A 10,963-nucleotide genomic window follows, 5' to 3' on the forward strand; every position below is an offset into this window, starting at 1 on the left:
TTCTGAAGTCATATTTTCTCATTGTTCCAATGTGTTCAAAGATCTGCTTTTCATACTGAAGGCAAAACCAAAACAAAACCAAACCAACAGCAACAACAAAAAAACAACCCTGGAAGTTCCAAGAAATAAAATATTGAAAATCTCTGCTGTCTCATATCTTCTGTCTTACTAGTTAACATTGCATAGAGTATTGGGATTCCTCTTCCACTTACTATATAACACCTGTTATTGCTAATGGAAATCATAGTTACTTATTAAAGATGAGAAAATCTCTATTCAAACTATCATTTGCAGTGCGTTGGATAAAAAAATAAAGCATGGTTTCAATCTTAAATTTAATAGATGATAGCCTGGTCTTGTTGAAGTCAATTAAAATTTTGTCATTGATTTCCAATACTGAGAGTGTTCCACAGTACAGGTTTGGACTGCAAAAGAAATCAATATTATTTTAAGACATTTACTGGCTGAATTCTGTTTATTTTAAATTCCCTTGGTTCGTTCACGTAAACCAAGAGAAATTCATTCAGAGGACTTTGTGGACTGTTAGTTTAATGAATGTGATTTAAACATGAGGCAACAGCCTATATTATATGGCATTGCTTTCAGTTTTCAAACTTATATTTTATAACCAAGGTGTTTTTTAGCATAGAAAAAGGAAAAATTCACATGCACTCCCACACAAAACCTGAAATATCAAACAAGCTGAAGCAGACATCCCAAATATTTTGTTGATATGAACAGGTTTTGTGTGAATGCAGAATATATACATATGCTTTATACATATATGCCATCTCCATCATTAGAAAATAAGCAACAGTGGGTCATTCTGAAATAAAACCAGTTTTCATGCTGAGACAATGCCTGTCTTGTTATTGCCTAGGTTCAGTTTCCCCCACAAACTTGAGTCCCTGAAAATAGTAGTTTAAGGGATGCACTGAAATCAAGTAGCAGTATATGTACTTCACTAAGTTGCTTTGAAATGTATTTTTATTTTACATTGTGCTAATTTTCACATTTACCTTCCCTTTTAAAAAGTATTTATGTTTGTTTTTAGTTTACGGTAGATTTAGTTCACAATGACATTGCTTTAAACAAGTTGGTTAAGCTGCTACATAGTGTTCAATATAACAAAATCACTTCAGCTGCTATATATGAATATGTATAGTGGTGTATAGCTTTAGAAAAGTAAGAAGAAAAAAAAATAAATGTAAAGATATTTCTTGTATAATTTCCTTTTAATTCTGGAAATACAGTATGGTTATTTGCATGTACTGTAAAGTAGAAAGAAATATACTTATCAGTGTTAAATGCAGTGCAATATACTTTACCTAATGACATGCAGAGTATGTTGTGTGTATTGTATTTTAGACAATGTCATTCTTGCATAATTTCTCCATGCAGTATCTACAATATTCCTCGGAGAATGAACATGTCCAATGTATTCACAACACCCCTATGCTCCAAATATTTAGATCACTATGAGATGTTAAAGTAGTTGCTTCGTGAGACAGATTACACATGCTTGCTTCAGTACAAAAATTAGGTGGTACATTAATTAATGCTGAATTGCAGTGGAATTCCATGTAAGTACTTCCGACATTCACCAGGCTATAGAACAAGTTAATTATGATCAGTGTTATTACAGTGAATACCAAATGAATTAATAATGCAGGCACACTTAAAATGAAGTGTTACCAAGGACTGTGGTAGAACACATAAGGTTAAATATTATGTGGTGAAAGGCATTATGTGCTCAGCAGGAAGAAGCAAAATTCAGTCTCTGTAGCTCCACACTTGCAGGCACAGTGTCTGTTATCATCGCACAGATTTCATATTGGAACAAGTCGAATGCACATTTTCTTACAGAAACAAGTGTTTAGGAACACTAGCCATAACTTAATTTTCCAGGTGGAGAAAATATGTCATACAAAGAAGCAATATTTCATAACAGCACTCTGAAGGTCTCTTTATCCTACAGAGATATATTTTTTTTCTGGATTTCTATGTTAAAACAGTTCACTGACAGGAGCCTGGAGACAAAAAGAGCACCCGAATCTCCTACAGCATGCTACCCCAAGTTATGTTGTCGTGTACCAGACACCATGGACTCTAGCTGGAATGAAACTGTGAAATACAGCAACCTGACTGCACCTAATAAATTACTGCTTTGTAACCTCTGGAGAGAGCCTGCCTCTAACTTGTCAGATTTTTGTTTCGATATAATACATTGCAACAATTCAACAATTCATATCTATTACAGAGTTAGTAAAATGTGAAAGCAAATATAGATTTAATCGGACATAATTATTTTTATGCCTACAACTCAAAAATATGAAGAAATAAATTTATGGTTATTTGGTGGTCAGTGGGTACCATGTCTATAAATGTTGAAGCAGCTGTTGGCAAACCTAAGTGTTAAATCAAGGAAAACAGCTTTTCACTTCCACTCGCCAGCTTTGCAAGAAAGGTATTATTGTTCCTTATTAGAGCTAAATTGTGATCCATGCACATTTCCAGCAGCACCACCGAAATCACTCAATTGATTCCACATTCAGGGAAAAGAGAGAAGAATTTGCCCTCTCGTCTTTGACTAGTTCTTCACTGGCTTTCTTATTGTCTGTAATTACAAACATATACAGCAATTCCATGGGGATTAAAATAGATTAATGGATAAAATGAGGATTTACTATGCTTTTCTCTGCTTTAACCCTCAATCTCTTACCTCTAACTAGAGATGTCTATACTCTGTAATGCAAGTACGCTCATCTTTGTGTTCATCCCATGCTTGAAGTTTTTGTTGAACATCAAGAACATATTTAAAACTGCATCAGTGTCAGACTCCTGTCTTTTTCGGGCCTTTCCTGTGTTTCTCTATTTAATTTTTATGATCTTTTGACTTTCTACTAATACATGTATGCTATCTTAATGTACGATAGTTGTGCATACAGTACTCCTGCCAAATACTCATAGTTTGCTTTCTATCTCATTTTACTATGAATTGACATACTAAGTCATTTGTAAAGTTTTATATGAGTTGACATACTAAGTCATTTGTGAAGTTTTATATTGTATTTTTTGTGTTATGTCTTCCTTAGATTACTCCACTCTACTTCACCACTTTCTAGACAGATACGCTAAAAATACTTAATTTGCTCTAAAAAAAAAATAATTAAAAAATCCCTTCAAAGTCTGGATTTAAGTACAATGATTTTTATTTGAAAATAAACAAACAACAGAAATCAAAATGGTCTGTAAAATCAATAGCATAACATTTCCTGGTGCCAGGAAACTAACCTATTTATGACCTGGAAGAAATAACCTATATGGAACAGCAGTAGTTTCTGACCTGTCTACACTTAGGATATTTGAAGTCAACATTTTTAAACAATCAGCAAGGGTAAAACGTGCATTACTAAGTGCACTTTTAACCAAGAGTATGTTACAACTTTTACACATAATTTACAATTTTGAAGATGTAACTAAGAGCTGACTGTGTTCATCACAGGTTTAATCCTAGTATCTGACTTTACAAATGATGGGGTTCTCTTTCATTCCTGTACTCTATGTTATTGTAGAAATCAGTAACATTTCCAATAAATTATAGATTGACCAGTACTAAACACTCTTCGAAAACCATATTCAGTCATCTCCTACTCAACCCTCTTAGGCTTCTATTAAGCCCCTTTGAAAACCATAGAGTGCCCTCTGTTGATCAAAATAGATTCCTTTAACAGATTAAAGCTCTCACACAGCAAATCTTATAGTTTCATCAGTAAGAAAAATAATGCAAATTTTTCAAAAGTGAAGGTATTCACTTTAAAACTGGTGCTAGGAAAAATAGTTATATTAAAAAAACAAACAAACAAACAACAACAACAAAAAAAACGTGACCTCTTGCATTACCATAAATTTACATGTAATCCTGATGATTAGAAAGATATATACCTGGTGATGTTAGTGGGAAGCAATTTCTTTTCATGTGCATATGCAAGTATTCTTTGTGTGTTCTTTGTTTCTTACAGTTCCAGATATATTTATTATTTATACATGTTTCTATTAATGTAATGAAAAATTATACTTTCTCAGGCTTAATGCAAATAGGCACACTAAATACCACAGAATACGGTGAGGAAAAAAAAAAAAATAATGTAATTGGTGGTTACTTAATCCTTCCATGTTCTCCCAAAAGCCAAAATAGCTGAGCACAGATTTTAGCTCCAATGTTGTCTCTACATGACATATTAAAATTGATGTCCTGGTATGTTGGTGACTCTTTGGATCTAACTTTCAGCAAGCCTTGATAAAACAGTAAATTTTATTGCAATTTTTGAACAGAGATTTATTGAAAGATGAGAACTTTTTTTTTTTTTTTCCTTTTTCATCTCTTTGTTGGCTGAATGAAAACATTGTCATACCAAGAACTGTTTCATATGTTAATTGGTTGAAGATGTCAACATTGAAAGTGGCATATTTGTATTTTAAAAACTTATAAAAAATGTATTCTTATATATTTTATTTAAATGCTGAAAATAGAATCACACATAATGGATGTTAAGTTAAATAATGGTGTACATTTAATATGTTACTTAAATAGTTCAATTTAACTTGTGTCTGTATTATTGTACAGATAATGATTCATTTGAATAATTTATTGTTCAATGTTATTTTGTAATAAAGGAGGGCCAATTTCCATTCTTCTGTAACCATTTGAAGATGTAGTAAGGAAAAAAAAAAAAAAAGGTAACAATTGTGTAGTCTAATTTCTTTTATATGACTACAATACCAAGGGTTAAAGAAACAGGTTGTAATGCTGAATGTGTGTATATTCAGAAGTACAATGGTAAGCATAAAAACATACAGACAATATACCTTTTGAAACAGGATAAATTGCTATTAAATAGGTAAAGAAAATGAAGAATCAATACTTATTTTCTAATACCAAATATATAAACTTAAGTCAAAAGTCTGGAAATTAAAGAGAAAAAAAATAGAAACTATTCTTCAATGATCTTGCCTTTTGCTTTCATGATATTTATTCTCAAGATGTTTTGTATTTGTTTTTGTTTTTGTTTTTTTTTTTTTTTTCCTAATGTTATAATTAAAGCATATATTCATAAAACTGAGGTTTCATTAAATTGAGAATATGGTAATACAAAATCTTTTAAAGTACATTCATCATATTAGAGATAGAGAGAGAGAGAAAATGTTAAAAGAAGAACACAAGAGTGTTTTGGAAAACTAACAATCCCTGTAAGCATTCATAGTGGCATTCCTTTATGTTCTTTAAAATCTTAATGATTCAATAGTTTCATATATATTTTTGGTAAATATTATTAAAAAGTAAATTAATTTATAAATAAAATTTAATAATATACATTTTAAAAGTTTAAATATTAATATTCCTAACATTAAAAAAAAAATGATGAAAAATATACAGCATTAACTTAATGGAAGACAAAAAATGCTTTGGAGTGTTTATATTTAAATAAATTTCCTTCTGCTTAATGATTTTTTTTTCAAATTTTCCTCAAAAATAATCGAATTAATATATAGAAATCACTTTCAAGACAGAAGATTCTAATTGTATAATATTCCCATGACAACAGTTATATTCTTGTTTTCTATCAGTCCCAGTAACCACAAGAGGGCACTCTGCTTTTGCAGAGTTTTTGCTCAGATCAACTTTCGTGTAGTTTATAGCTATGCTGTTTTAAGAGTAACGTTAAAATATTTTCTTTTTTCTTCCTATTTAAAAAATAAATAAATAAATAAACATAGTATATTGAATCACTGCATACAATGAAATTATAAAATTACAGAATCAAAAATCCTTAATGCGTAACATTACTTCCACATGTTTACTCACTTGATTGATGTATCTCTATTTCATTACTGGAGCTTTCACAAACACATATTGTTGTGCTCAGTACATATGATACACCTAAAAAGACTGTTGTGAAGGTTTCTTTTATGGACAGATTGAACTCTGGGGCAGCATTAAACAGAAGCAGGACTCGTTCTTCTGAGTCACACTGTAATGGGGTATGCACTGTATTACATATATTATTTCTATTATATTACTTGTGTTACCTTCTGCAGTACCTGAGAATGGGGACTACACAAAAGGAAGAAGGTGTGGGTGTAATCACACCTCCAGAAAAAATCTCATTTTTTCTTTCAGGCTAGACTTTGACTGCCAAATATTATACAGACAACAGCTAGTTGTGGGGTGTACCCTTTGTACCTGCCTCTAAAATGTCTATTATAATAGTTACTCCAAATGTAATACATAGTGTCATAAACATGCTTATATATATATATATATATATTTATCTTTTTTTTCTGCTGTAATATATAATGTTTTCTGCTGTACAGAAGTAAGAAATATTAACAAAAGTTAATATGTATATCTCCAAGCTAGACACAGAAGGCTGCCTTGTTTTTCAAGCATTCTAGGCTGTATATATATTATTAGACCAGGACTAATCTTCTATCTAGATTCCCAGGTAAGTTCTCCAAGAAGAAAGCTGTCTAGGAAGTGCGCAGGGTAGACCTTTTTATGTCTCTGTATTGGTAAGCATCAATTCTTTTCAGAAGAAGAAGGTGTTTTTCCCTGAGAGCTGTGCCACAGTGAGGGAAGTCTTCCACCCTTTCAGCCTTTCTCTTTTGACAGCCTGTTCCATATGGAGGGCCTTTGTGCATATTTCATCATTAACAAAACCACAAGCAAGCCTCTGCTCCGTACTGAGTCCTGGTATATGGTGTCACCTGTGAAGATGTGTAACATTTACTCTATGTTTGCATTTTATCTATTGCATATTTTAGATATTTACCATCCTTTCACCAAACTTCAGTTCAGATACTCAGAAAAGTAAGTAGGATTTCCACATGGAAACTTTCCTTCTGGAGACCTTTCAAGACATTTTCCTCTCCACACTGATTGAGAAAGATCAGGTATTGGTGTTAGTGGGACTGCTCTTTTGACCTTGAATTTTTTGAATTTCACTCTCAGGTTACATGCCTATACAAGGCAGATGAGATTGTACATGCAAGAGTTTCTATCACAAAATATTAGAATAGTCCTCTATGGATATCTGGTGGTGCATGAGGAGATTTTGGAAAACGATAACCAACCAAAAACATGAATTTCATAACATAACTGGTGTTTTCTATTTGTCAACATCCCTGATGTGCTGCTAGAATGTTATTGGAGACCTCAAGTGTTCATAGCCTATTGAAGCAAAAGGATTATGCTTTCACAGCTCCCCCAATGGTTGTACCCTCCTGTTCATTGCATGAAGGGAGGAAAAGATACTAAGAAATTGGGGGGTTTACAGTAATATTAGTTTTATACATGCAATCAACCCAATCATAAGTCAGAAAGAATTAAAAGCACAGTCACTCAAACTGAAATGTAAAGAGGCAGATTGCTTTGCACTGATTTTTATTTTCTTTTTCTTAAGAAATTGTTGAAGTGATACATGAGAGCAACAAGACAGCTTAATACAGCTAAGTGCAGAAACAAGTATCTTTCTCTGTGGCCAGGTAGCTATCACTTGAGTATCTCTATTTCCTGACTCTATTGCCAGTCCTTGCAGATGTGCATCAGGATAGCGTTTATGTTAAGTATTTCACATAATTGGCAAAATAAAGTGTAGCATTCTTTTCCTTCTGGAGGGGGAGGAGAAAATGAATTATGGTTTTGATTTGTCTTGAGGCAGATTTAAGGGGTTAAATATATTTACAATATCAAAGCAGTTAGAAAGTCAAAACATGTCAGTGGTTGCTGGGTGAAACTAGATTCATCCAGATGTTCCTCTCTATTTTTCTGTAATTACTTGTGGTCACTCTCCACCCAGCAAGTCAGCCACGACAGGAGATGACACAAGTCCAACGCCTCCATTGGCAGTAGCTGTGGAGATGGAGGCCCTCCACCTCCCTGTGAGAGTCAGCAGCTGTTTGTTGGGTCATATTTCATGTTGGCAACATTTTGTCAGCCAGATGCTATCCTGGTCTATTATCTGTGTTCCTCTCATTTTAAAACTGACTTTTCTCTGAGTTATTGACAAAAGAGAATGAGCAGAATCTGCTTATGTGTATTTAAATATGAGCAGCTCTGGAAGTAAAGACAAGCAGTGCTTGGAGAGGGAATAGAAGATGATCTTATCTGTTGAAAGATCACTTTCCAGCCTAAGTGCCTTTTTCTTCAACCTGCTCATTGAACATACAACTGGAGGCTTTATTTGCTTCATTGCTAAGCCCATCACCTGTACTGGCCAGAGAGGAATTTTACTGGATCTATTACTGCTACAGGTTTTTGTATAACTTTGTATTCTTTGATAGCTAAATTATCAGGAAATGAATACAGCATTGGTGGTTACTGCTGGAAGATGTATGCTGAATTTGATGGACCAGTCCATTACTCTGGCAGACAAATCTCTTCTCCTGTTTCAAACTAGAAACTACAAAGTTGAAAATTGCTCCTGGCTCAAAGTAATGAAAACACACCATATTCTCTTCATGCTGAATCCATCACAGAGTAAAAGTATATTAAGTCTCAAGTCAAATGACTTCCCAATTAGCCAGCCAGGTTTGTATTCATGAAAAATGCAAATTACATATGAGTGATGAGATCTTGTATGTGTTACTGTTTTGCAACCTCAGACTTTTTAGTTTGAACGTTAGTAATAAATAATGCTTCTGAGTGCTCATGCTGTTAAATTGCTTGCTGTTGTGAATACATCTCTTCACTATCTGCAGGTGCAACAGTGACAGTATAGGCAGTGTTTATCAGCCCTAAAGTGGTGAAATAGGAAAGAAGGGAAGATACTTCCTGGCAATGTCTTTCTGAAAAAAACAGTGAATAGACATTATGTTATATTCAGGAACTCAATAGTGCACCTGGTTATAGGTGGGATGTGTCAGATACTTCTTCCTCTGCTCATTCTTCCTCTACCTCATTCCTCTCTTCTCTCTTAGAAACATCCTTATTTAATACAGAAAAGAGTTGTGTCAGTTTTTGGAGTGAGCAGAGGGAGACATTATCACATAGTGACTTACGTAAAGGGACCAGCCTTACAAGTTCTAGGTAGTGGCTCCTTCATGCAGCAGGCTGCTGCATGGCTCAGCAGTAACTCCCCTCTTCAAGGGCATTGAAATGCTACACTTGAAATATAGGTCCACTTACAGTCTGCATGCATCACTTCTGAAACAAGTTTGCTTTTCTTCTTCTATCCACTTGATGTTTTGGTTCTTTTTAATATATTTGCATACTTTTATATTTCAGACATTTAAAGGATATACACTGGCCACACTTGCATGCTAGACTGCTGGTCACAGATTGTATAATTGTATTTTAAAATTATGTTTAGCAGACCTCTCTGTCTGCTTAATCCACATACTACCTGGGGAGCTGCAGGCCCTTCCAGACAGTGTCTGCACCTATTGTTATTCTGTTTATTTTCCCCTTTAAGAGTGAGGGGATTGTGCAGAAGTTAAAGTCAATCTAATTTATGATGCAGGTATTGCTTTTGTGACGCATACAATATTGCAAAAAAATGTAGTTGAGAAAAAGTTTCATGCAATTTTTGTCATTAATTCCTCTAGCTGATGACCTCTCTCTGTCTTGCCAGCTAGTTTCACACCATTGTCTAACATCCACTCTTGTATCTCATGCTTGCTCTCAGAGTTGTTGAAGAGAATGTTGTATTATGTCAGAATAATGTGTGTAAAGATGTTTGACAAAATAAACCTTACAGGTTTATGAGCGACAATACAGCTTGGAAAGAATCTTTCAGCAGCAACAAGAACATTTCTATCTATATTTTTCAGTCTGTAAAGGAAAAGTTATGTATAATTTGCACATTTCAACAGATTGCCAGTTTCTTTCTATATGGTAATAATGTTCCTCTAGATTGCTGCTACCTAGGACATGCCAGGTGTCTTCACTCCCAGTTTAGTAGAGGAGCAGACAGTCTTGATGCAACACTGAGTTGTTTCATTTTCTCAAGGAAGACAGGACTATTTGAAAAAGACAGAAGAGTTGGTAAAGTGCACCAAGAAGTTGTGCAAGGATTACCTCCTCCCAACTCAGGAGTGATGCATCCCAGTATAGAGGAAGTTGGGCAAAAAGGCCAAGAGGCCTTCATGGATGAACAAGGAGCCCTTGGACAAACTCAAACAGAAGATGGAGGTCTACAGAGGGTGGAAGCAAGGACAGGTAGCCTGGGAGGAATACAGAGAAATCATCTGAGAGGCCACGAATCATGTTAGGAAATCCAAAGCCCTGTTAGAATTAAATTTGGTCAGAGATGTCAAGGGCAACAAGAAGGCTTCTATAGGTACATTGGTGAAAAAAAGGAACACAAGGGAAATTAAACTCACACTATACAGAATATTTTCTCCACTCCAGAGATAAAGAAAGGAATGAGAAATGTGAGAGTACTTCAGAATAAGGTCCTATAGGTCCATGTGATAAAACAGCAACCATAATCAACCCATGGCAATTGCACTTTAAAACACACAAAGTTATTTAAGTGTGGATCATGCAAGGCTAGATCAAACCTTCAAGACTGAGGTGGTATTTACAAGAGTGTAATCTCAACATCTAACAATATTTAAATGGGTTTTGGTCTTAATCTTTGTATGTTAATCCTACTTATGAAAACTGTATTTTCATTGCCACTTGCAATGAAACTTGGTCATGTTCCCTGAGAACAAAGAGAACTAATAGTTACATATTTTATTTCAAATAGATTACTTCATTTTTCTTTCTATTCTCTATAAAATTGGGAAATTTGACACTAAAAGCAATAATTTCTAGAATTTCAAAAATATGCTATAAAATTAAAACTGAAGAAGATGTTCATAAGGTATTATGGAATTACTATATTGCCATTATTTTCAAATGCAGAAATTGTAAACTCATAAAAAATATTATGAAATTCATTTGGTGCTTAATCTA

The sequence above is a fragment of the Aythya ferina genome, assembly GCF_964211825.1.
Source record: "Aythya ferina genome assembly, chromosome: 2".
NCBI lineage: Eukaryota > Metazoa > Chordata > Aves > Anseriformes > Anatidae > Aythya > Aythya ferina.